This window comes from Falco biarmicus, chromosome Z, assembly GCF_023638135.1.
Source record: "Falco biarmicus isolate bFalBia1 chromosome Z, bFalBia1.pri, whole genome shotgun sequence".
Lineage (NCBI taxonomy): Eukaryota > Metazoa > Chordata > Aves > Falconiformes > Falconidae > Falco > Falco biarmicus.
In genome coordinates this window covers 46,441,972-46,469,295 of record NC_079311.1, presented here as the reverse complement: position 1 = coordinate 46,469,295, position 27,324 = coordinate 46,441,972, and the positions used below count along the sequence as shown (strand labels likewise).

General features: G+C 43.4%; 1 protein-coding gene across 3 annotated transcripts in view; it reads left to right on the top strand.

The window, feature by feature from the left end:
* The first annotated feature begins 10,593 nt into the window (after window positions 1-10,593).
* The window catches only part of CEMIP2 (cell migration inducing hyaluronidase 2), a 58,152-nt gene continuing 41,421 nt past the window's right edge, over window positions 10,594-27,324 (top strand). The window contains exon 1 of one of the 3 annotated variants that reach the window (XM_056324429.1): window positions 10,594-10,728. The gene's annotated coding sequence lies outside the window, so the exon portion shown is untranslated. Of the gene's footprint in view, window positions 10,729-16,383; window positions 16,536-17,333; window positions 17,490-27,324 lie in introns of those variants that run through there. The other 2 variants (XM_056324431.1, XM_056324430.1) reach the window with 2 other exon arrangements.

Below are 27,324 nucleotides of genomic sequence, written 5' to 3'. Positions count from 1 at the left end.
AGATTGTCTTGTTCTTTAGCTACAGCTCTCAGATGTGCATATGCCCATTTCTTACTGAAGATTCTTACGGGCTCCCTTTTTTAACCCTTGCGCTCTATCTAGCTGTCACTATCCTAGTCTTGGTGCTTCACAAGCCTGTGCATCCTCCCAGAAATCTTCCAATCTGCTGCCAAAAATTGATGAGGTTCCATTGGCTGCATGCCGTGTTCTCCATTTCAGTGGCGTAGAGGACCTCAGACAGGAAGGGACTTGTTGCAGCAAATGGTCAGCTATTCCTGCTTTCATAAGGGGAGAGTTGTTGCCAAGGGAAAGGGTAGCCGGAAGGCTAGAGGAAACAGAACACTACAATGGCATGTCTCTACTCCCAAGTATGTCTCTTCTATCTTGTTATGGGAAAAGAAAATAACAGGAAAGAGGATGTGGAAAATAAAAAGTCCCACTGGGGAAAAAGAAAAAAGGTTAAGGTTGAGGGGAGCAGGAGGAAGTAGGTGATGGAAGGCCCAAAGATGGGTCTGCAAATCAGGTACAAAGGGCTTGTGGTTATGTAGAGGAGGGCAAAAAAAATAATAGGATGAGAACGAGAAAGGGAGGATGGTGGGAGTATGGAAAAATTATGACAGAACTAGGCAAAATCAGATAAAGAAAAATAAGAAGAAAAAGACAACAGGAGCTAAGAGCTTTTGGCTTTATAAAATAAAACATTTTTGAAAGAAAAATGTAACTAATCCAAATGGGAGTGGACAAAATAATAGATGGAGAAGTGCCAAATCTAATGAAAAACAGAGGGGAAGAAGGAAAATGGAAAAATGGAGTGAAAAGGAGAGGAGGAGGCGAAAACACCCTACAAATGTACTTCTTTTTTCCAGTTCCTGTGTTTTGTGATATGTCTTTGGGAAAACAGTTTATTTTGATAAAAGAATTTAAGTGTAATGATGGCACATCCTCTGCTTTTCTTCATTGATCCTGTTACTGTGCTAGGGCTACACCAGTGGTCTTTAAAAATGGTCTTTGATCATGCACTTCTATCAGTAGAACATTTTTGAGCATACACTCCTAATAAATGTATATTTATTTATTTATAAATTGTGTACATGTACTATTGCACAAATATATAATATACATTATAAAACATACACAAAAATAGAAATTTAAAAAATGAGATAAAGATGAAACAAGCACTGTTTTATTTTATTTTACTTTATTTTATTTATTAATGGTAAAATACATATATACATGCATCCCAGTGGATTTCTTGCATATACCCTAGGGTGTACTCCATTCCCTGCCATACACACACACTTTGCAGACCATGGGCTAAACTCTTAACGCAATCTCTAAAGCTTTGTGATGAGCTCTGTCCAAAGTTATTGCTAACATTTCGGATGGCCTTGGTGGTATCACAGGGTGCAGAGCTGTCTCAGCACTTTGTGGCAGTGGAATCTGAGTGTTTCCAGTACTGCACAGGAACAGATCCTGATATACCTAGTTAGGACAGTCAAAATCAAAAATATGATCATTTAGTCTGACTACAGTTGAATTTACTAGGTCCTGGTCATCTTATTTTTACCAGCTACAGGGATTAAAATCACAGTTTTCAAAAAATATGCATGTTACTGAAGGCAGTGGCCATGACTTTAGAAGTTTCTGGTCCTGGTACAACAAATTAGACCTGAAACTGGTTGCTAAAGATATTGAAAATTTTATTCTATTTAAAGTCTATTATATTTTTCTAAGATTCTTCTCGAAGTAGGATCAGTAAAGTGAATTGTGTAAGTCCTTTGAATTAGACCTGCAATCATGCTTTTAGTTGCACAGATAAGATTAATTAACTGCTTTAGGAATAACTTTATGTATATGTGTTGACTCTAAATTTTTGAATGTATTTAATGTAACACATTAACGTGACATTCAAAACATCAGTAATGAATCATACTGGGCTTTCTTGAGAAGGGTAAGATCTCCAAACACCTCCTTTCATTTTGTCATCTTCCCACGTGCTTTCTTGTGGAAATTCATATAACAAAGGTTATTGGAAAGTAACAGCTGGAAGAAGATAAGCATAGACTTATATTTGAAAGAATATTTCTTTATTTCTGTTCAACAACAGCTACATTTAATGTTTATAAAATTCATTTTCTTATGCCTAGAAGAAGCAATTTCAAGGAGTAACAAAAGGCAAATGTTGATAGTGAAACAAAAGCATGCTAAACCAGTTGTTATTTAAAGGTATTTTTAGATTAGATTACAACTGAACGGTTTCTAACTTTATGCCATCTGCTGACATATGCCTAAATTACCAAACATTAATATACATTTCACATGTTAGTCTGAAGAATCTTTTTTACAGGCAGATTAGCTGATAAAGTCTTCACTTCAGTGGAAAGGTTTGAGTGCTGTAGGAACGTAGGAATTTAGGCTAGCACAAAACCTGGCATGTGGTATTAGCCTCTTTAGATGAAATTATACTTGTATTTCAAACAGGTACTTGCAGTTTAGTGGGGTTTTTTTCTGATTTCCTTGTCATTTTACATACTTTTTTGAAAGAGTCTATCAATGTTATTGACTGTCCTTGTTAATGACTTAAGGACTAGAATGGGTAGATCCCAAAAAGATGTGTTTAATCTTCCTGGGCTTGACCTTTCTGCTGAGAATATCAAGTAAGACAATAATTGTTACAAAACAGACACTGAGTTGCGTAGAATTGGACTGAGAAGATTGCTTGTCTTCAGTGTGCTTCCCCACAGTGGCATTAGGCAATTCCTCTACACTTTGTTTTAAACTCACTTTATAAATTCAAATCCATCATTCTTTTCATCTGCTGGAGTACTGGCTGAAGCTGACTCAAAGATAAAAGAGTCTGTATCCTGTTAGCTGTCTGCTACCCTTCAAGTAGTATTTAATGACTGTACTGTTTGTGAGACAATACTGGCGGAATGATAGGTAGACAATACTGCATTGTGAAATAAAAATGATATTATCAATGAGATAATTAAAAAAAATAATCCTATAGAACTGTGTGTAGATAGTGTGCCTGGAATTTAGTTCCAAATAGAATGCATTCTGTAAAGTTTTATAAGAGTTCTGTCTCCCTGAGGATGTTTATGAGTCTTTTCAACAAGGAAGAACTAGTGAACTCAAGCCCATCCCAATCCGGTATATTAAAAGCATATGTTGGGCCACAAAAAGTCCTGAGTTTATCCTTCTCCCTCAAGACAAACTAACTCAGGCCTGGTACTTTCGATTTAGTTCCTGTGTTTTGAACCTGCAAAGGACACACAAGTTATATTACCAAGCTCCAGCTTCAAAACAGAGGCTAAAAGTTCTTCATTTTTAAAAGATAGCTTAGATTCTGAAGTAAACATAGCATTCTAGAGATAATAGAGTCTAAAGACTGTAAGACACACATTTAATTAAACTTCAAGCTAATGAAAGAGGTATGGTAGCTGACACACCACACGTGCTTGAGTTTGCCCTTTTCCTTATCTGTTGCTACCTGCAGGACCTATTCTGAGATTCTGCATGCTGAGGCTTGAAGGGTCAAACACAGGTGCCTGAGGTCGTAACTGTTCCATGCTTTGGAGTGTGTGACAGGGGAGATCACAGCTTTGGCTTCTGTAATTCCATAACTTCTCTGAGTTTAGGCCATTTGTAATCCATAAGAGATCTCAGTGTTGCCACTGGAAGATTAAGTATGTTGCTAAGTGCAAGCCAGAAATCAAATGTACTGGTCTCATGCTCTATATTTGCCTGGTCCATAGTAAGGCACAGCTTTTCCATTGCTAGTATTATCTAAGTCACAGAGTGGTTGGGGTTGGAGGGGACCTCTGGAGATCATCTAGGCCAACCCCCTGCTAAAGCAGCTTCACCCAGAGCAGGTTGCACAGAGTTGCCTGCAGGTGGGTTTTGAATGTCTCCAGAGAAGGAGGCTGCCCAGCCTCTCTGGGCAGCCTGTCCCAGGGCTCTGTCACCCTCGAGGTAAACAAGTTCTTCCTCACGTTCACATGGAAATTCCTGTGTTGCAGTTTGTGCCCGCTGCCCCTTGTCCTGTCACTGGGCACCAGGAAAAGAGCCTGGCCCCGTCCCCCTGACACTCGGCCTGAAGATACCTGTATGCACGATGAGATCCCCTCTCAGCCTTCTCCAGGCTGCACCGGCCCATCTCTCTCGGCCTTCCCTCATGAGGGAGATGCTCCAGCCCCCTCACCCCCTTGGCAGCCCCCCGCTGGCCCCTCTCCAGTCGCTCCCTGTCTCTCCTGAACTGGGGAGCCCAGCGCTGGGCACAGCACTCCAGGTGCGGCCTCAGCAGGGCAGAGCAGAGGGGCAGGACACCCCCCGCACCCGCTGGCCACGCTCCTCCTGATGCAGCCCGCGCTGGCAGCGGCCTTCTTGCCCACCAGGGCACACTGCTGGCCCACGGGCCGCTCGGTGTCCTCCAGGCCTCCCAGGCCCTTCCCCGCAGAGCTGCCTGCCAGCAGGTCAGCCCCAGCCCGTGCTGGTGCGTGGGGTCGCTCCCCCCCGGCGCAGGACCCTACCCCTGCCTTTGCTGAGCTTCATGACGTCCCCCCTGCCCCACTGCCCAGCCTGCCCGGGCCCCGCCGAACGGCAGCGCAGCCCCCGGGGTATCAGCCGCCCTCCCAGCGCTGTACCACCAGCAAACTCGCTGCGGGCACGCTCTGCCCCTTCACCCAGGGCGCTGGGGGGTGGGCTGAGCAGGACGGGACCCGGTGCTGAGCCCCGGGGCACAGCGCTGGCTGCGGGCCCCCAGCTGGGCTGCGCCGCTGGTCACAGCCCTCTGGGCTCTGCCATCAGCCAGGTCTCAGCCCACCTCCCTGCCCACGCGCCCAGCCCACCCGGCCTGCGCTCACCTGGGGCGGCTGTGGGAGACAACAGTCCCTGTCACTAGCCAAATTTTCAAATGTTTCCTCAATGACAAAGGCAGACAGCTAAAAGCTTTCTCTTTCTTACTTTGTCAATAAAGTGCCAACCTTTTCATATGTATTTGACAACACCAGAAATTTCACAGGAGGCCTGTTCCTTTCTTTGAACTACTATTGAGCTAGATCTTAAGTTAGAGAATTATTTAAGATCTAAACAGACTCGTCAGGTGAATGCCATTTTTGTTTCACTTGGACTTCAACATGGTCAAGGAGTAAGAATGCATTGGAGAAGATGACAATTCCTAGACTTTGCTCAGGAACTGGAACAAACGGAAACTTAGGCTGAAGGCCTAAGGCTCCTGTAAACATTCATTTACTGTGCCCAGCGCTGGGCTCCCCAGTTCAGGAGAGACAGGGAGCGACTGGAGAGGGGCCAGCGGGGGGCTGCCAAGGGGGTGAGGGGGCTGGAGCATCTCCCTCATGAGGGAAGGCCGAGAGAGATGGGCCGGTGCAGCCTGGAGAAGGCTGAGAGGGGATCTCATCGTGCATACAGGTATCTTCAGGCCGAGTGTCAGGGGGACGGGGCCAGGCTCTTTTCCTGGTGCCCAGTGACAGGACAAGGGGCAGCGGGCACAAACTGCAACACAGGAATTTCCATGTGAACGTGAGGAAGAACTTGTTTACCTCGAGGGTGACAGAGCCCTGGGACAGGCTGCCCAGAGAGGCTGTGCAGTCTCCTTCTCTGGAGACATTCAAAACCCACCTGCAGGCAACTCTGTGCAACCTGCTCTGGGTGAAGCTGCTTTAGCAGGGGGTTGGCCTAGATGACCTCCAGAGGTTCCTTCCAGCCCTGACCATTCTGTGATTCTGTAACATTGGGTATACCAGGATGGAAATTAAATTCTTTTAAAGGGAGGAAGAAACCACATTCTCCAGGCAAGCAATTCCAAATAAGCAAGTACCTCTTCCATTCCAGGTTTGGATTGGAATATGGCAGTAACCAACAGTAATGGGGAGTTATTAGCCATACTAACTTGTTTTTTTTTCAGTCAGGACTATAGTAATTACTAATATTTAGTTTACAATGTGATTACTAAGCTTCAGGATTAGCATCCATGAGACATATGGACCATTCACTTCTCAGGTCTTTTGTTGTGCAGCGACCTCTGTCATTAAGAAGTTGATATACAATGCCTATTTTGAAAGCTAATTCTATAGCTGCAGGCTTACCAAGGCAGATAACTAAGATTGCTTGAATATATTTGTATAGTATCTCACAAGAAACTTAAGGACACTGAATTTCAAATAATCAAATAAAACAGAATCCCTTTTTGGGGGGATGAGAGAGGAGTGATAAACTGAAGCTTAAACTTTGGAGACCAAGGGAACCCATAAATTTCAAAAAAAGAGGTCACTACTAGCAAATAATCCTTTAGACTTATATCTAGCAACGTCACTGAGTATTTGCTATACAGGATACATAGATAGATCAGGTAGTACTGCTTTAAATTTAATGATTAAGAGGTCTGAAATAACAGTATGCAAAGACATTTGTCTCTATTACCTCATTTGAATTCATTATCTCTACATCAAGTAAATGTTTTGCATTGAGGAAGATGTTTTAGAAGTGAAAGTTGTTTGTGTACTGACTGGCTTTCAGACAAAAAAAGTGTTTTCTTTCCCTGATTACCTGTGACACACAATACAATTTGTGAAGCTGACTAGAAGTAAGCTGTTTTCAAAAGTGCAAAATAAACAGGGAAAAACCTTTTAAAAATTCTTTCAATTAAAATGACGCACCACAAAGATGAAACTACTATATAATTGTGGGGGTTGACCTTGGCTGGCAACCAGATGCCTACCCAGCCACTCTCACTCCCCCTACTTAACAGGACAGGGGGAGAAAATACAGCAAAATGCTTGTTCATCAAGATAAGGACAAGGAGAGCACTTAGCAGTTACCATCATGGGCAAAACTCAGCTTGGGGAAATTTATTGCCAATCAAAGTAGTGTAATGAGAAATAAAACCAAATCTTAAACAACCTTCCCCCCACTCCTCCCTTCTTCCTTCCTGGGTTCAACTTCACTCCAAAATTCTCCACCTCCTCCCCCCAAGCAGCACAGGGGGACAGGGAACGGGGGTTGCGGTCAGTTCATTGTATGACTCTGCTACTCCTTCCTCTTCATACTGTTCCCCTGCCCCAGCGTGGGGTTCCTCCCATGGGAGACAACCCTCCATGAACTTCTAAAGTGTGGGTTCTTCCCACAGGCTGCAGTTCTTCATGAACTGCTTCAGTGTGGATCTTTTCCACAGGGTGCAGTCCTTCAGGAACAGACTGCTCCAGTGTGGGTCCACCACAGGCTGATGGGTCCTGCCAGAAAACCTGCTCCAGTGCAGGCTTCTCTCCATAAGGCCACAGGCCCTGCCAGGAGCCTGCTCCAGCACAGGCTTCCCACTGGGTCACAGCTTCCTTTGGGCATCCACCTGCTCCAGCTTGGGGTCCTCCATGGGCTGCAGGTGGGGATCTGCTCCACTGTAGACCTCCATGGGTTGCAGGGGCACAGCCTGCCTCACCATGGGCTTCACCACGGGCTACAGGGGGATCTGCTCTGGCACCTGGAGCCCCTCCTGCCCCTCCGTCTGCACTGACCTCGGTGTCTGCACAGTTGCCTCTCTCACATGGTCTCACTCCTCTTGTCCAGCTGCTCTTGTACAGCAGCTTTTTCCTCTTCTTAAGCACTTAATCACAGAGGCAGTACCACTTGCCAATGGGCTCAGCCTTGGCCAGTGGCTGATCTGTCTTGGAGCTGGCTGGCACTGGCTGTGTCAGATATGGGGGAAGTTTCTGGCATCTTCACACAGAAGCCACTCCTGTAGCCCCCCTGCTACCAAAACCTCACTACACAAACTCAATACAATAGTAGACATGTAGAATTTGGTTTTCATCTCCTGAAAGGTGTATGCATTGAAACAGTCATGTCAAAAGTGTTAGACATTAGATAATTGAAATGAAGTAAAATAACAAACGTCCTGATAATCTCTAATAAATGATCCTTCATGCATAGCAAGAGATTTGACCTAAAATCATGCATAGCTGTGGGAAACAACAGTATCCCACTTCTTTGCCTTTTTGGTTAGCAGGACTGTGAACATCTAAGGTTTCACATTCCAATTGCTGAGTGTTTCAAGGGAAGGACACAAATTTTCCCAGTCTCAGACAGGTTCTTGTTCTGATCAGTCCTGCTCATGAGCACCTCCTTTTCTGAAAGTATAAGTAGCTCACATCATACACAGTTAATATATATTTACTCAACTCAACTCCTTTGTTCTTAATTCCCCGGGATTAGAGTGTGAATCTGGTTCATGTACAGGTGGAGATTTAGTCCAAAGCCTGCATGAAGCTCATCCCAGCAGCAGAGGCCAATAAGAAACTGCTTTATTACTTAGGCCTCGCCTGAATTTTAGTCTGAACCCATGGAAAGTTCTAATTATTGTAGCAGCTCTGCACCATTGGTGATTCCTTATGCCTGTAAACAATGTCATGTATGGAAGGAAACACCATGCTTAGTGGAAAAAGTTGGCCAAACGAGCCTTGTAGACAGGCTGTAAATGTAAATGTAAATGTAAATGTAAATGTAAATGTAAACATAAAGCCAGCAGGACCTTTTTCTGTTCAATGTTAGTTCCTGCGCAGTCATTACCTCTGATTTTCTAAAGGTTTGGTTGTGTGGGTTTTTTTTGTAGAACCCCAATTGTAGCATCATTCTTCCCAGGGCTTGACTTCAGTTACAGCTGTTTTCCATCTCCATGAAGTCTGTGCTCTGCCTAATTCAGACATGGAGAAAATTACTTTGACAGACATTATGCTATCTGTATGCTCAGCTTGAAGTTTCAGTTGAGCAATCATTGTCTAAGAAATCCTTTCTGACTGAATTTTGGACGCATTATGTACAAAAATGAAGTATGTTCCCAGCTGTAGTCTTTTGTGTTTTGTGTTTGGTTTTTTTTTTTTTTTTCTCTTGCTCCATGGAATTTTGTGGAGGTAAGACTTGACTATCAAATGTTGGTGTCCGTCCAACTTGTACATCTGGCTTGCTTTGTAAATGTGTTTCTACTGCAGTAAAATAGGCAATAGGGGAAGGGAGTGAAACTAAAAAGCAAGAGAGAAACAATAGGTTGGTAGCAAGAGGACTTGAAGGAAAACTAAGGGGTCAGCAGAGAAGAACTTTCCTGATCTAGTGGTATCTAACCTTAAGTGTATGAAGAATGGCAAACTTGCACTGAGAACACTGTCTTGCCAAGCATGTTATATGCTTTATTAGGTATTTTCTCCCTCAGTAGTTATCTAAAATCAAATAACAATGTTTGAGGAGACAACAGGGAAATGGTGTTCTATTTTCTTAAAAGAGATGGTGTGTTGCAAAGTTTCATCATTTTTGCATTGTTCCTATTTTGTAACTGACAAAGAATAGGAACATGGAATTAATCTGAAGGGCAGTTCCTTCTTAACGTACCAATCTGACTGTAGTACCATATGGTACTTAGAAGCTGTTAGGAAATCTTAAATAAAGTTTATGCACACAATTACAGGGTCTAAACAGTTACTGTTCAGAAATAAGGTCTTGGCATTACAACGAATACTATTAAGCAAACCAGCTCAATATTCAGTGGTAACCAACAAAGCGAGAAGACTTTAGAGATGATTTGGAGAAAGAAGAGAATGAAAAGAAAGCAGTTTTTTTAACCCAAGTTGCTCATATTCTGGAGCCTGCTGCAATTCTGGTTCTGTAACCTTTAAAAAAAAAGTGCAGCAAAATTGGCAAAAGAGCAATAAGGATGGTGAGATATGAAACAGCTTCCTTGTAAGGGACAAATAAATATATTATGTTAATATGTTTAGGTTGGAAAAGAGATGAGTATGGGAGAATGTGATGGAGTGGCATGGAGAAGGTGAATAAGGAATGACTGTTTCTCTCAACAGAAGAACAATGGAGTATCATATGAAATGAGTAAGTGGAAGCTCCAAACCCAACAGAAAGAGGTATTTCTTCTTAAAAGAAGCAGTTTTGCTGCAGAACTCCTTGTCACAGAATATCATGCATGCTAGGAATTTAGGTGAGTTCAGAATGCAAGAGATTATTTCAACAGAAGCTGGTGAAAATAAGTATATCAACAGTGACACAGAGCTTGCAAATCATTGGATGACAGGGAAATAGTCCACCAAGTGTTAATGTATGTTTACTTAACATTTCTTTTTATGCTTTTGTAATCTCTTGCCATCAGCTACCGTTGGAAACAGGCTAATTTGCTATATGAACCTCTGCTCTGGTAGGGAGTTCTATTTTAAGATCACTTTACATTTTTTTAAAGAAATGGATCTGCAAAGCCAGTAATGGTCATTGTGCTTTTACCTCAAGCTCCTGTTTTAGGACCTGACTTTAAAAAAGTGGTGTTTTAGGATTATTGAATATCTCAACCTGAACTTCCAGTTGTTTAAGGTGATACATGTTCTGCAGCACTGCAAATGTACTCTGAGAATCAAAGGATTAATTTCTGATAGGCAAACAAAGACTTCTTTTCACATTTGGCTGTCACTCATATGAGACACTTCAATTCCTGTTTTTTCTTTTTTGTGAAAAACGAAAGGTCAGGATGATATCCTATGCAGGGAACCCAACAGATAACTTTTCCTGTAACAGTGATTAGCCTTTGTATTTGTTCTTCCCCAAAAGGAAAAAGGTTCAGTCAGCCATTTGGTGACACACTGTGCTGACAGAAAACTGAAAATTTACTGGAAACAACCCCCTTCAGTTTAACATATGCATATGACTGCTTTGGTACAAAAAAAGGTGAGCAAAATTACTACCTTATTCTACAATATTATTTAAAATTGTGTCAAATGTATTTTCACTGAATTTTAGAGAAGTTTTTATAAGAGCATAATTTTAGAGGCTTTGGTCTGACTGTATGTCAGAGTTGAGAGCCCAAAGCTTTATACAGAGATTTGCATTAGCAAATCATCTTGTGCAAGAAATGTGTGTTGCAGTGCTTGATGGAAAGTTCTTTTTCAAACTTGGATGTAATGCCACAGAAATGAACCTTACCTTAGAGTTCTAAGGTTGCAACTTATCTCTTACCTTCTCAAGGACACAAAATTTATTCCTACCTGTGTGTTTCTTCTCAGAGGTTAGTGAGTTACCAGCAAATACAGGCTTTCAGCATGTTCCCCATCTGCTTTTGGCAACAATTTAGAAGCATTATAGCTTTGTTCTTTTTCCAGATGTATTTATTGATGCTTTTTCATTATGTAATATTCCTGAGCATTTCTACTCGTGGAAATATTTATATTGTCTCTTTAATCATTATGTAATAAACAACCAAAAAAGAGCACTTTAAAATGCATTTCTCTACAGTGGAAGTAAGACTCTCTATCTTTCTGCAAGATTAAAATGACACAATTTTGTCATGTATCTAGTTTACTTGTATAGATCTTCTAATATGAATGCAGATCAGAAATCTGTGGGTTTATCTCTGCTTTTCTTGTACATTTCAGAGTCTTAACCAGAGCCATTCTCTGTTAAGATAAAAGTAAAGAGCAAAAGCTTCAGGACATAAATTTATTGCATAGAAATATTATGTGCATAATTTAAAAGTGATTACACCAAGCACATGAGATGAAGGACAAATGGTCATAGTATTCCAAATAGTCTCAACTAAAGACTGGCAAGCAATTTGTAGGAAATGATATATTTAACAATTTTCAGTCTGCTTTATGGATTGTGGAATGTCTCATATCTGTTGTATATCAAAAATTTCTCACAGATATGTAAAGTCTGTAGACTGTGGCTTTTAACTTATGAGTATATCGCTGCAAACCCAACTCTCATGGGACTGACTAGCCTAACAATTTATATGGTTAGGTGTTTTTTATGTTTCTTGACTAAACAAGCAGGTAGAACCAATAGTCGTTACGGTTATATTTCTAGTAGCTCATTTAGCAATCAGTTTCCATCAATATTTCCCTTAAATGCAAGGCAAATTTACTATTACAGTTTGCTAGTAAAATTGTCATAAATGTAAACCCAATGCAAATTAAAATAAATATAGAAGTGACTTGGAAGGTTGATACTTTTCAAGGGAAGGCCTTCCAAGGAAAAAGTGTTTAAATACAGAAGACAATCACAATCACGTTTTAAATAACATTGAACTAAAATATAAACAGAATGAGAAAATATTATTTGTGTTTCTTTATGTGAGTGGATGGATTTTTTTGGTAGGGAATTGTGACTTTTATTCAGATTATATTAAAAATTAATGCAGTATGAATTTGTTACATTTTGTCTTTCATCAAACTGCACTTTAGGAGAAGTATAAAAGGCAAAATACAGCTTCCTTGTACCCATATTTGCATTGTGGTTTGTTTTATTTTATTTTTTTCTTTTTATTTTTATCTGTTTTCTGCTCCCCTTCATGTTTTCCATCTATGTATATCCTGTTCCTCAGTTATCCCATGATACTTGCTCTTCATGTTTATTTTCAACTACCCTTTTAAAAACCCAGTTACAACCTTTAGTGCACTCTATACTCGCTTCATTAAGAGGAATATTGAAATTATTTTGCTGATTCACTGTCAGTGTCTGATTACAAAGAAGAAAATCTAAAAGACACACACAAATACATTTATTTCTGTTGTTGAGTTTCAACAGTATCTCATTTTTATATGACCCAGAATCTTGAAATTCTGACATGTTTCTCCACTGTAAAATTTTTGGTAACAAAGTGAAGGGTGAGAATAAATGTAGGACTTAGGCAGAACTCAGTAAGGGATCATTAGGGGAAGCTTGAGGGAAGTTGGTGAAATCCTTGAAGCAGTCAGAGCAGATACTGGAGCGTTGAGGCCACATGTCTCCTGTCAGCAATCGCTGCTGTAGGGGACACTCATTGTCACTAATTTAAAAGACTATTTGTATACAACAGGTAAGGACTGAACCCAGACTTCCGAACTCCTGTATCAATGCATTTGCCACACAACACAGTTGTGCTTTTTTTAAGATGAATTCTCTAATTATTTTCTTCACACTTTTTTATAGACCTGCAATAACAAAATCAAGTGTATATGGGTTTGTTTTGACACACATAAAGAAAAATGACATGATCGTTCAATGGGCAAGGGAAAACAGTACACCGAAACTGTTCTCTGCTAAAACTTGCTTACAAATTATTTCTACATTCCCTCAGGATGCATTTTAAACTCTTGCCTTCTCCTTTAAACTGTTGCTATATTTTGTTAACTGCTGTTAACTTTGGTTGAAGCACATTACGTGCTGTTACCAAAAGCAAACCTCCCCTCAGCCTAGGCAGCCTTTGTATTACTTCAGGAATTTAACTTTTTTTTTGTTACTCAATGCATTAGACTCCCAGAAAGATAATTAAAAATCCATGTGTTTAGTATGATAATTTTAAACACAGCTACTATATGGAAAAGGTATTACCACCGAGTACCTGGGACATATGCCAGAACGGCTGAAATAAGGAAAGAAATATGTATGATTGCTCTCTTACCTCATTTGACCAACAGTAAGATTTTCTAAATCACAAGGATCTGGATGGAAATTCAGAGAATAGAACTTAATTTTAAGTAGTAACTGGATATACATGTCCATGTTGCTCACCCCCTCCATCTCCTAGTACCTCTTTTTGTTCAGGACAAAGTTGGCTTCCTTCTCGCTTCCTTTGAAATCACCAGACCGTAATGACTGCATCAATGACCACTTTCAAGTCTATCTTTTGCTATTTTAAAGCTTTGGGTTATACACTTGGCCAAGGTTTTTTCTACCGAAACCCAAAGCATTGTGATAAAAGAAACCATACCAGATGGAAATGTAATTCTCTAGTGTGTCATTTGAACTTGATACAGACAACGCAAATACTCAGGTAATCTTGAAGTCCAATCTTGCACATGGTTACAGGGTTTAGGGATTGTTTTATTCAAATTTATCCATCACACTACAAAATTATAGTTGTTGGGTGATAATTGCATTCTATAAGAGATTCAGTGTTTTTACAGCTGATAGGCATTTGTGATTTGCCTAAGACTAAAAAGTCTGTGTTGTGCATGTTGTCTAAATGTCATGGTTTAACCCCAGCCAGCGACTGAGCCCCACATAGCCGCTCACACACACACACACACGCACACGCACACGCGCACATGCACACACACGCACGCATGCACACAGACACACACACTGGCATGGAGGAGAGGATTGGAAGAGAAATGTGAGAAAACTCGTGGCTTGAGTTAAAGACAGTTTAATAGGGTAAGTAAAAGCCATGTACACAAGCAAAGCAAAGCAAAGAATTCATTCACCACTTCCCACCAGCAGGCAGGTGCTCAGCCATCTCCAGGACAGCAGGCTCCATCACATGAAACAGTTACTTGGGAAGACAAATGCCTCCTTCTTCTTCCCCCAGCTTACACGTACTCAGCATGCTCTCCCGTCGTATGGAATATCTCTCTGGCCAGTTCGGGTCAGCTGTTCTGGCTGTGTTGCCTCCCAATTTCTTGTGCCACTCCAGCCTGCTCACTGGCAGGGCCCAAGAAACTGGGAAGTCCTTGACTTGGTAGAAACATTACCCAGCAACAACCAAAAACATCCCTGTGCCATCAACATGGTTCTCACATGAGATCCAAAACACAGCACAGCACCAACCACTAAGAAGAAAATTGAACTCTGTCCCAGCTGAAACCAGGACACTAAAATACACAGGTGCACACACATACACACGCACACACATGCATACATATATAATACAATATATTTAGCTTCAAAATACTTGATGTAGAAGTGTTTCAACTTTATGCTCCCGTATAGTAGTACTAGCAAACATCTACCCAGGTATCACTGAAATGTGCTCTTTGCAGGCTTACGACTGAGAATGTTGATCAGCAGTCTGTGTTTCTCAATTCTGCATACAAGTATATAAAAAGTAAATACTTTCTGCTCCTGGACTCTGTCTTTCCAGTACATAAGCAGTGCTTTGCATTACTGAAAAACAGAAGTATTTGAAGAGTAACGTATTTGAAGAATTTAGTTCTCCTATTTAATGAGATCAGAAAACATATCCATCTGGCAAAATCACCTTTACAGATATTTTTTGTGGAAGTACTGCATGAAGTAAAAATAACCTCTCAAAGGAGAGGAAAGGCTTGACCCCAAATAATTTATGGAATACAGGGATCTTCACAAATTAAATTACATGAACATTTTGTTACAATTAGCATTCCTGAGTAATAATTCAGCACTATTTTTTGTACAGGATTATACAATGAAGGATAATTGAGTGTTTGATATTAAAAAAACAACTTTTGGAAGTTCAGACATATTAAATACAGTGCATGCAGTAAAAACAGGACACCTACTACATATTTGCTAGATTTTCACTGTAGACTAACACAATTTACCCATCCAAATAGACAATGAATTAATAATTGGACATGTGCATTTCATGGACTAACATAATATTACCTGTGTAAAATGGATGCCCAGTGCCATGCTGGCTTTTTATTTGGTTTTGGGTTTGGGTTGTTTTTGAACTGGGCATTTTTATTCGATGGAAATGTTTGAATTTCACATTAAACAAAGGCAAGCTACTTTCAATTTCATTTTTGCCGAAGTCGTTGGCAAATGTTAAATATTCAGTTTGCATGTGCATATGTTGAAATGAGGCAGATTTACAATCACACGTGTTAGAAGGATTGCACTCCTGGGGATTTAAAAAAAAAAAATCAAGCTGAAGAAGAAGGCATAAAATCAGGGAGACATGATCAAAGTGAAGATCAAACTGCCTTATTCATACACCTAAGGGCTTCCTTCCCTGTGGTTTAGTGAGAAGGGCAAGTCAGAAACTGTCTCAAGCCTTTTGGTGTTTATGCAGACAATTCTCTGTTTTGAGTAAAAGTATCACTCTAAATCTCAGTCCAGAAAGCCTGACCTGAAGCTCAAGCTGTGCCGTGGAGCTGCAGCCACTGCCACCGCTTGAACTAGTGCAGCTGCTCTTTCCATCACTGTCCCGGCACACAGCAAGTGCTGCTCAGCGGTGCAGCGGTTTGCAGCTGTACTGCCCTGAATGCTGCAATCCTCCTGAAACACGGCGAGCGAAGGATCCCAGCGCATGACCGCCAAGATTTCAGACCAATCGAAGTTGATTTGCAGTTTATTACTTAGTCACTAGGTGTCTCCATACGCTGTAAGCAAACAGACTATGCTGACTGGTAAACAAAGAAGAAATCGCTGGAACTAAAACTAAAGTTCCGCGGGGCAATGTCTATAGGAATTTAAATGAGTTATCACTTCATTTCCAGTCTGGAATTTTCCCAAGGAAATAATAATGTTGGAAAACATTGGCTGTATTTCCCGAACCATGTCATTGAATGCTTCTCGAATCTGATCAGGGTGCTTTTTTTTTGCTTTTTAAAAAAATTTATTTATTTATTTCATTTATTTTTTTTAAATTTGTAATTACTTTGGCCCAACCTCGACGCACTGGAAACGGTGGGAGGTCCCAAACTTAAAAGTAGCCCGATGTCAGATCTACATCAAAGCTGACAGACAGCCTGGGAGGCTGAGGTGCCCTGGAGCTCCGGGTCCCCAGCAAGGTAAGTCCTAGAGTTTCACAGTGCCTCTGAGTTTCTAAACCAGATTGATCTTTGCTGTGCAACAGCTGCCGGCAGTAGTTCCTTGAAATTCAGAACATTTTTTGGCTTAGTTTGATTTTACTCCAAATCAGACTTAAAAAAAAAAATAATAATTTCCAGAAAGCAGAATCTGATTTTCCAGCCAGCTCTTTTCCCAGGTCGGAGACTGCCCGGGCTACGGCTTTTGTCAGTGACTTTATTCCCTTTCAGCCCGGCAAGCCTGCACGTGACGGCAGCCGCAAGGTACCTTTCTGTCTTTCACTCGTGTCGCCTCTCACGCTCGCGCCGTGTCGCTCCCCGGCGGCAGCGCCCCGCGCCCCTGTCCCTGCTCCCCCACAGCGCGCCCCTTCTGCATTGGCAGCACCTGTGCGCTCGTATTGCGGCATTTTCTTCATTTTTTGTTTTGTTTTGTTTTGTCGGACACGGGCATCCAACATTGCGCTCGGCACTTTAGCTGTAATTTAGTTATTTCCACGCCGCCCGCGGGACAGCCGTGGGCCAGGGCAGGCGCGCAACGCGACTCCGTGCCTCCTCCCGGCCCCCAGCCCCGGCTGCTACCGGTGTGAGGCCCGGGGCCGCCGCCGCCCCCCGGGCCGGAGCCGCCCCAGCACCCCCACGGCCGTGCCGGGCCGGGCTGCGCGGCGCCAGGCGGAGCGCGGAGCGGGGCGGCCTCGCTCCTCCCCCGGCGCGGGGCGGGAGCGGCGGGAGGCGGGGGCCGCGGCGCGGGGCGCAGGCGACTCCTTTCGGGGCCGCGGATCGTCGCCCCGGGGGGGTTGCGGCCGCTGCCAATTGCGTAAGGGCGGCAGCCGGGGCGGGGAGCGGCGGGAGGTGGCGAGCAGCCGGGCGGCCTCCCGCCGTGTCCGGGGCGGGGAGCGCCATGCCGCCGCCCTGAGCGCGCCGCCGCGCCGGGCCCAGGTGAGTGCGCGCCCGGCCGGGGCCGGCGTCGGGGCCGGGGAGCGGCGGGCGCCGCGGCGGGGCGGGACCGGCTGCCAGTGTGGGCGAGCCGCCGGGGCGCGGGCCGGCCTGCTGCAGCTGCCCGGCCGGCCGCTGCGGTACCGGCCTCTTTTGTTCCCGGGGCCGACGGAAGGGGGAAGGTGGGGGGGGGAGGGGAAGGGAGGAGAGGAGAGGGGAGGGGAAGGGAAGGGAAGGGAAGGGAGGGGAGGGGAGGGAGCGGCGGTAGCCGGCAGCCCGTCGGGGAGGGCCGGCGACGGGCCCAGCCGCGGCTGCCCGGAGGAGCCGTCTGCCCCACCCGGGGCCGTGCGCCCCCGCCGGCAGGTGCGGGCTCCGCGCCGCTCCGCGGGGCCTGGCGGCAGGTGCCGTGGGGCGCGTTGGCCGCGCTCCATCGCCTTTGTGAGCGCCCCGAAATGGCGCTGGGAAGCGGGCTGTGCTCGGGCCATTTCCACGGCCGTAACTCCGCTGGGACCTGCCTTGACAAGCATCCCGGAGTGCCTGGGTTATTATGGTCTGCTTGTACTGTGCCTGCTTTACTTGCCCGAAGGCATGGAGGAAACAGGGTGGGAGCTGTGCGGCTCAGCCCTTCTCATAGAGGAGGGTGTGCGGTGATGAATGGCCAACAGTTGTGCTACGTTACAGCTTAGGGAGGTGTGTGTGCTGAAGAAGATACTACCCTTGTTTATATTTTAAATGTGAACTAGTGGCATGGGTTCCTTAAAAGGGAAGAGATTCTATATTCCTGAATAGTTATAAAAACAAGATAGTGCCTGGGGCTTGACAAAGGGAATGCACTAAGGAAGATAAAGCAGTACTTCAGATCTGTGGGTGGTGGCATCAGTCAAGTTCTGATGAATCACAGCAGAAGCTTTCCAACAGTTCATCGACATTACTGATGTGAAATGGCCCACGGGTAGCAGTGGGGAGGAGGGGAGGTTCATCTTTGTTCTTAGGAGTCTGGCTCTCGGATGTCTTTGTCTGCACGGGTCCTGCGTGCCGCCTGCGCGGGTGTGCAATCTGCCAGATCAAGTTTGTTGGGCCTTGCGCCCTCTCCCTGCTGTTGAGCATCCAGCAGAGTGTGTGCTGGGGGCTGCCCCTGAGCAAAGTGTCCAGAAGAATTAACGGTTCTGTGTAAATCACAGGTAATGCCCCCAGCTACAAAGGAATTCAAGGGATTCGGGCAGAAAAAAGAAAGGGGGGATGAAGGTTGGAGACTGGTGCTGTGAGGTCCTTGCTAAAGTGAGATCAGAACTGTCTTCTGAAATTTAGCACCTGATCTGAACAGTATTTGTGGCATGCATCTGTTTTGAGACATGGATAGATGTTTTTTTCCGTGTTGGACCCTTGGTTTTTTTAATCATGAACGTTAACACTTTAGCCGCCACAGTATTTTCTGGGGAAAGTGGTGGTGAAGGTTGGGTGGAAGCTTTTAACCTGTTCATCAGATGTGTTGCTAACTGGTGGAGACACTAAGCAGTAGAGGATGGTGACCCCTGTGTGGAAAACCTGTTGTTTCCAGCAGGCCCTGTAAAATCCACTAAAGGTTTCCCAGCTGTAACTGGTCCCATGACTGGAAGAAGTTAACATTTGGTGGCACAGTTCACTTTTCTTCCAAGTTGACAAACCAGGGGATGGGCTAAGGGGATAAAAAGGTGGTGTTTCCTCTTACAGTGTGAATTTACAAATAGGTACAGCACAAGGAGATCTAGGAACTCTCGGAGCCTGAAGAACAAACTGGGACTTTATCACTTATTTTACAGCTTAATTTTTAAAATTTTTTATTTAAAACTCAGTTGATACATATCTAAATAGCTGGTATTTGAAAGGAGGTTAGGAGCTTTTGTTTCCTTGAGTAGTGAATGATAGGGTGCAGTGGGACACATGCTTTTCAGTCTGATTTAAATACGTCAAAACAACATTCTTATCGAAGATGGAAATAGATGCCTGTGTACCTTGCATATTCTGGATTTACAGATAAGTTATCAATTTCCTTTCAATACCAAGTACAGTGATTAACTTCCTTTACCATGTGTCCACCACATTGCAGAAAAATCTTGAAAAAACTGTTAGCATACTATTTTTGTGCGGTTTGAAATCAGTCAGTTCAGCTTCTTAATGTAGAAGTTGTCTTCATAGAAAATGAGCAGTATTCTGCAGGACTTACTTTCTTCCACTTCAGGGAAGAAAGATGAATATTAGAAATATCAAGGATGTTATGCAGTGATTCAGTTGCGTATATCTTACCTGTTGAGTATGAAGTAGCCTTTTGCTTCTTTACCCTTGGGAAGGCACTGACCACCCTCTCTGCTGGGATCAGAGCTCCACCTCCTCTTTGTTCTGCCTTGAACTGGAGATGGGGGGGAGTGGGGGAGGAGGGGGGAACCTGTTCCCCAGTGTTTGCTGGGAGCTGACGCTACAGTCTCCGAAGCTGTAGAGGTACCCCTGCTACCGCTGCCCTGCAGCTAGAGGAGCTCCTTGGCTGATGGGCCACATTATGCGTCTCTGCAAGGAAGCTTGCCCCACAGTGCTTGCAGGGACTCTGCTCTTCACCTTCTGCATGCTTGCTTGCACCAATGATTTAAAAACTTCAGACACAAATTAGGGGGGAGATTATAATCTGGTAAATCTCACTTTCTGTATATTAAAATACATTGTACAATAGGAGCACAGTCCGAAGTGTATCTGTAACGTTCATTTTTTGCCTTAGCAAGGGAGTTCTGTAAAATCATCTGACATATACATGAAAATGTGGTTAAAATCTGTACTGTAAATTACAGTTCCTTGTTTGGAATCTAATCATGATTGTGCTTAGATCCCTTTTCAGTTTATTTTTACTAAAAAGGATTTCACTACTGATTTAATGGAGATGTTTTTGGCAGGACAAAGAGGAATGAATTGTTTGTAGATGTGGGTGTAAAAATCCGCAAAAATGTTTTCTTGGAATAGTAATACTGAGAAAGGAAATGGAGTGTGAGTAGAAAACTATATACCTTGAAGAAAGATGTGAGGGAGAAAAGTGGTGTATTTGCCAATATGGAAAGGAAATACTGAAGACATTAAAGAATGCATACTTTAGAACTTGTCGCTGATTCTGTTCCTTTGTTGTGAAGTAGGTTAAAAGGCAGTGTACAAAGGAATGTACTGGTAGCTCTTCTTTTTGGGACATGGGATTAAGAAGGGGGAAAAAAAAAAGATAAAAAGTAGTGCAGTCATGCAAAATTACTGGCTGTACCTGGCAGGATATAGCAGGGCTTGGCTGTTGGGTGCAAAGTTCTTGGGAGTTTCCTAGAAAGGAATTTACCACACTAGTCCAAAAGTAAGAATGCAGCTACCAGCTCAGCAGAATGAATGCTTAATGGTGAATTAGAAGGCTTTGTTTTGCTTTTTGAAGACTTGCTTCTGTTACAAGATATCCAAAATATGCTGTTTGTGATTTATTTTTTTTACAAAAGGGAAATGATGGAAAACGCTTTTTCTTTTCTAAAGTTGTACAAGTATTTTATGTTGTGTAAGCTAAATCAGTGTATGTTATTCACCAGGCTCCTGGCATCTGTTGATATCTTAGAGCCACAGAGGATGTGGGCATTCAGACAGTTGAGTTATCCTGCATTAGGTTAGCTGTAGAGATTTGTTTCACAAGACTGTTGCTTTTAAGGCTTTGTGCTTTCATGGGTTTAGCTAATATGTGCCCTGTCCTTTCCCTCGAGGCCACGATTCCTACAGCAAAATGAAAACTGTGTTTCAGCTACTGTGTGTCAGTCTGGCATGGTAATTTAAGCTGTCAGGTGAAGGTGTAATTTGTGCTGGTAATGTCAACAGATGATTGCAGTGGCTCTCCTGGGAAGGTATTTGGCCCTTACAGGCAGAGGCGATTTTCAAAAAGTCGAGGCAGAAGACAACAATTAAATGAGATCTTAAAGCATAGTGGAAGAATAGCCACATCGTATCAGTTAGAGTGTCCATCCAGACAATTAGCCAGTGTCTGACAGTGATGAGTAACAGATGTATGGTTGTGTAGTATCTTTACTGGACTACTGCTTCCAGCCTCCCAACAGTTCATGGTTCAAGGACTTCCAGAACTCAAGGCAGTATTATTTATGCAACAATTCTTAATGACATCTCTTCTGCAGCCTTGTTGCTCTTTGATCCTATGTAAATTCTTGAAGTCTGTAACGTCCAGTACTGAGTCAGGTTCAGAAACCTCTTTTTCCCCCCCTCTTTTTCCCCCCCCTCTTTTTCCCCCCCTCTTTTTCCCAAAACCCCCCCCCCCCTCTTTTTCCCCCCCTCTTTTTCCCCTCCCTCTTTTTCCCCCCCTCTTTTTCCCCCCCTCTTTTTTCCCCCCCCTCTTATTCCCCCCCTCTTTTTCCCCCCCCTCATTTTCCCCCCCTCTTTTTCCCCCCCCTCTTTTTCCCCCCTCTTTTTCCCCCCCTCTTTTTCCCCCCCCTCTTTTTCCCCCCCTCTTTTTCCCCCCCTCTATTTCCCCCCCTCTTTTTCCCCCCCTCTTTTTCCCCCCCTCTTTTTCCCCCCTCTTTTTCCCCCCCTCTTTTTCCCCCCCTCTTTTTCCCCCCCTCTTTTTCCCCCCCTCTTTTTCCCCCCCTCTTTTTCCCCCCCTCTTTTTCCCCCCTCTTTTTCCCCCCCTCTTTTTCCCCCCCTCTTTTTCCCCCCCTCTTTTTCCCCTCCCCTCTTTTTCCCCCCCTCTTTTTCCCCCCCTCTTTTTCCCCCCCTCTTTTTCCCCCCCTCTTTTTCCCCCCCTCTTTTTCCCCCCCTCTTTTTCCCCCCCTCTTTTTCCCCCCCTCTTTTTCCCCCCCTCTTTTTCCCCCCCTCTTTTTCCCCCCCTCTTTTTCCCCCCCTCTTTTTCCCCCCTCTTTTTCCCCCCCTCTTTTTCCCCCCCTCTTTTTCCCCCCCTCTTTTTCCCCCCCTCTTTTTCCCCCCCTCTTTTTCCCCCCCCTCTTTTTCCCCCCCTCTTTTTCCCCCCCTCTTTTTCCCCCCCTCTTTTTCCCCCCCTCTTTTTCCCCCCCTCTTTTTCCCCCCCTCTTTTTTCCCCCCCTCTTTTTCCCCCCCTCTTTTTCCCCCCCTCTTTTTCCCCCCCTCTTTTTCCCCCCCTCTTTTTCCCCCCCTCTTTTTCCCCCCCTCTTTTTCCCCCCCTCTTTTTCCCCCCCTCTTTTTCCCCCCTCTTTTTCCCCCCCTCTTTTTCCCCCCCTCTTTTTCCCCCCCTCTTTTTCCCCCCCTCTTTTTCCCCCCCTCTTTTTCCCCCCCTCTTTTTCCCCCCCTCTTTTTCCCCCCCTCTTTTTCCCCCCTCTTTTTCCCCCCCTCTTTTTCCCCCCTCTTTTTCCCCCCCTCTTTTTCCCCCCCTCTTTTTCCCCCCCTCTTTTTCCCCCCCTCTTTTTCCCCCCCTCTTTTTCCCCCCTCTTTTTCCCCCCCTCTTTTTCCCCCCCTCTTTTTCCCCCCCTCTTTTTCCCCCCCTCTTTTTCCCCCCCTCTTTTTCCCCCCCTCTTTTTCCCCCCCTCTTTTTCCCCCCCTCTTTTTCCCCCCCTCTTTTTCCCCCCCTCTTTTTCCCCCCTCTTTTTCCCCCCCTCTTTTTCCCCCCCTCTTTTTCCCCCCCTCTTTTTCCCCCCCTCTTTTTCCCCCCTCTTTTTCCCCCCCTCTTTTTCCCCCCCTCTTTTTCCCCCCCTCTTTTTCCCCCCCTCTTTTTCCCCCCCTCTTTTTCCCCCCCTCTTTTTCCCCCCCTCTTTTCTTCCCCCCCTCTTTTTCCCCCCCTTCCTCTTTTTCCCCCCCTCTTTTTCCCCCCTCTTTTTTTTTTTTTTTTATTCTTTCTTGAAAGAGACATGAACAGTCATTCCAGTTCTCAGTACAACTTCTGACTGTGCGGACCTGTGTCATGTACCCTCTGTCTTAGTCATCCTTTTCCAGAATGAAGAATCCTTTGGGAGTTCATACAGCTAAGGGGTGCTGATGTCACAGTTGTTGCTCAGTGGATGTAATTTCGAGGTCTTAGCTTTTTTTTTTTTATGCTTTTAATGCAGACTCATGTAACTTGGCTCATATAAATGCAAGAAAACTCTAAAAGGATGCAGCTGTGCAGCTACAGCAATTCAGCTTCTCAAGGAGCATTGTTTTCTTTGTGGCTGATGCACAAGTGAGAACTACAGAGAGAATCCTTCAAGTAAGCAGAACAAGGAGTGGCATATCATTTACTGAAATTTGAGTTGGACTGAAAAAAAGTTATATGACCTTCAGAGCTTTACCTGAAAAGAAAACCAGGATAAATACAAAGGATCAGGATGAAGAAGAAATACATGTATATACTGTTATGGAAAAGAGCATGTTATGCTATGATTCATGTTTTAGATATACTTTAAAGATGACACTGGTTATTAAGTGATTCTGTCAATACAGTCAGGAGTTTCTTGGTGGTTTTATGCTTATATGTGTTAACCAAAGCTAATTATGGGGTCTGACTCTTTTTCCCCCACTGCTTATTATATTCTGTATGGTCATATATGCTGATAATCTATTTATGAGAGCTTTTCTGATATCATAAGAAAACAGGGATCTAATCTCACCTTCTACCTCTTGAATGGATTGCAGGCCAGGACTTGTTTCATCAGTGATTCAAGGTAGTGGCAGAACTGGGCTTCACTTCTCTGGAGTGTGTTACCATTACATAGAAAATTTTTCTGCAGTGGAATCCTAAGCTGTAGCTGTTTTGGATGAGACTTTTGTTCTTCTGGGGACTGCAGGTATCTGTAAATACCACTACTTACTGTCAATATAAGAAGTAGTTAAAAAACTTGTATCTTCTTCTGTACCATCATCTTCAGATTCTCTAAGATAAATGCTGCAATCTGTTACTTTCACACAGAAGATGTTGACTTAAACTGAGCTATTTATTTGCTTGAAAGTAGACTTGTACTCAAATGCATCGCTGAGCTGAGGGAGACCAAAGTGTTCTGTAAACTAACCCTCACAATGTCCCTGTGAGACTAGTGACCACTTTTTTTCTTATGTTACAGGCTTGGGGCCCAAATAAGCTGTGACTCAGGCAGCAAGCTAATGGCAGATGTGTGATTAAAATGCAAGTTTCCACTCTTGGTCTCTTATGCAAGTTATTAAATCTTTCTTTTCTGAAAATGAGAGAAACAGTAAAAATTATTCCATTCATGTTGCCTATTTCAGCACACGTGCCATATGTCTGGTGTGCTGTCATGGATCCTCTGGTTAAGTCATTGGTTGATTCACTTCTATGCAAAGAAACAAGTGGTTTCTGAATAATTTCCTCAGGCAGAACATGCTATTGTTTTAAAGATGAATGAAAACCAGAATAGAGTTCCCCAATTTGTAAGTGTTTTATAAAGAGTAACTGTGTCAAAAGAAACAAAGGGGGGAAAAACTGAAGTCAGTGGAAGTATCAGGCATCATTTTAGCTACACAGACTACAGTTCAATGCTGTGGCTTCTGGCTTATGTTTCTTTGTTTCGGTGATGTTACAAACGTACTAGAGCAGACTGAAAATAAGTGACTTGTGGTCAGTCAGGAGCACTTGATGCTTGCAGGGTAATGTTTAGTATCCAGGAATTGGAGAAGAACAACATGTCCCTGCAGTTTCTGCAGTAAGATGCATCTCTGCAGAAAAACTGTGAAAATCCCAACATTTTGTACGTGAACTTTCTGAAAAGTTAGGTATTTCATCTGCTGCATCAGATGCTTTGCTGACAGTAAGTGAAACCAAGTGACTGCTGCAGAGCTCATTCATGCAAACCGTGGGTCAAGGATAAAAGCCCAGTTGTCACTGGAGAGGGAAACCATTTTACTTGTACCAAAATCTGCTTTGCCTCTGATCTTTCATCCCCATCCTTAATGAGACCTACCAAATGCCTTGTTTCAGAAGAGGCTAGGAATTAAATTCATGCCTCCTGTATGCTGTAAGCCATGAACCGCAGAGTGGTTTTGATGATGTGCTGTGACATCATACTTGTTATCACAGACAAACTCATATTCCACAGGCTACAAATACCTGTCTCCTTCCTTCAGGAAGCAATCTTCTCACCATCCTCTCCCCTCCTCCCCCCCCCCCCCCCCCCCCCCCCCCAACATCCTTCCTAATCCATAGATAATAACTAAATTGTTTTCCGTATCGTCTAAACATATATAATTAAACTTTTCCTACTCATGTATAGGTTTGAAATTTGCTTCTGACCCAGAGAGAGACTTTGTGCACTCAAAAGATTCCATTAGACCAGCTGATGATTACTTGTATCTACAGACCTCATCTTATACTGTATACATTATGCATGCTTGCACTTCTTTCTCTTGATCTGTGGTACTTTGCAAAGACTTGTTTTAGGAAATGTGGTCCTCAGCTCAAGTAGTTTCCAGTGGTTGTGTATCATGATCATGCAATTTTGTGTTTTCTGTGCCAAAAAAATCAGTAAAAATTAGTAGTTGCTACACAGGAAACGCAGAAAATCTGGTGCAATGTAACTTCTTTTGAACAAAGTGTTGTAATTCTTATCATGTTTTTATCTGTTTCTCCCTGACTCTCGCTGTTTGTTTTCTGACTTTCATCTGAAACTGCTGGACTACGGAGAAGACTCTGTGATGGCATGCAGCAAGACAGCATATGTGATGGAAGATGTCTATAGAGTTTTTAAGCTTTTTTAAGTCAGCTGCGATTTTTCAGGCTATTATAAACATTGTTGTGATATTATAACATAACTGTGTTAATGTGTTTTACTGCACACACATTCTTTGCAGCTTTTGCGCAAGTGGGTGGAAAAGTAGGTTCCTACAAACATGCTGCCTGTTATCATAGAGAAGAGGTGTAATTTCAAAACAAGGCAGTGGAAGAAAATGTGGAACCATATAAGAATGCATGTGAGCACCCCATATGTCTACTGGGAACCATTAATTGTCTTAATGGTGAGGTTAAGATTTGTTGCACTGAGGACTTCTAAGGCATTTGAAAAGGTTGTCCTGAAATTAGTATCTCCATTGTAGTTGAACAGCTTGGAGGCTTGTAGGGGTGTGCATAATTTACTCAGGACTTTGCTTTACACCACTTTCTGTTCAGTAACTGTAGCTACTTACAAGCTTTTTAGTACTGTCTTCTTGCCCCTTTCCCTTCTCTTGGGTTTCTCACTGCCCTTTGATCTCATTCCTGATAAATGTCTGTGCCAGGAAAGCAGCATTAACCATTGTGGTGCTGTATTGCATGGGGAAGTATTTATTTATTGATTCTGATGTGTGTGGGTTTCCCTCTACCCTTCTTCAGTCTTTTCCTTAATGACAATTACATACTCTTGAGATTAAACAGTATGGTGTTAGGTTGGCACTGTAGCTGGTGGTGTTTGATAGCCCAGAGCAACAGAAGTAAGGTTTCTCCTAGTTTCTCTTTTGTTTTATTTTTAAGACCTGTGAACTATGTATTCTCAAAATATTTTTTAAGAGAAACATTGATTTCTTTGCATTGTATGAAGTGAGTGTACTTTGTTTCCAAAGTTTTGAGAAGATGCAAGAGTGCACGAGCTTTCTAGTGCATTTGACATGTGGTGTTCTTCTAGGTATTTGACAGCAGAAAAGTGTGAAATATCTGGGTGTATTTCTCATGTTTGGGTGGTGTCAGGTGGTGTTTTGAAATACCTTGTGAAAGAATCTCATTCCTTTCCAGTAATCCAGCCCCGAACTGAGTAACAGGTAAGTATGCTGCTTGCTTCTGAGTGCACACTCACATCTCAGGAGGTTCGGATGTTGTCCCTTGGTTGTACAGTGCTTATGTTTCTAGTTTCTGCCAGTGTGGAAC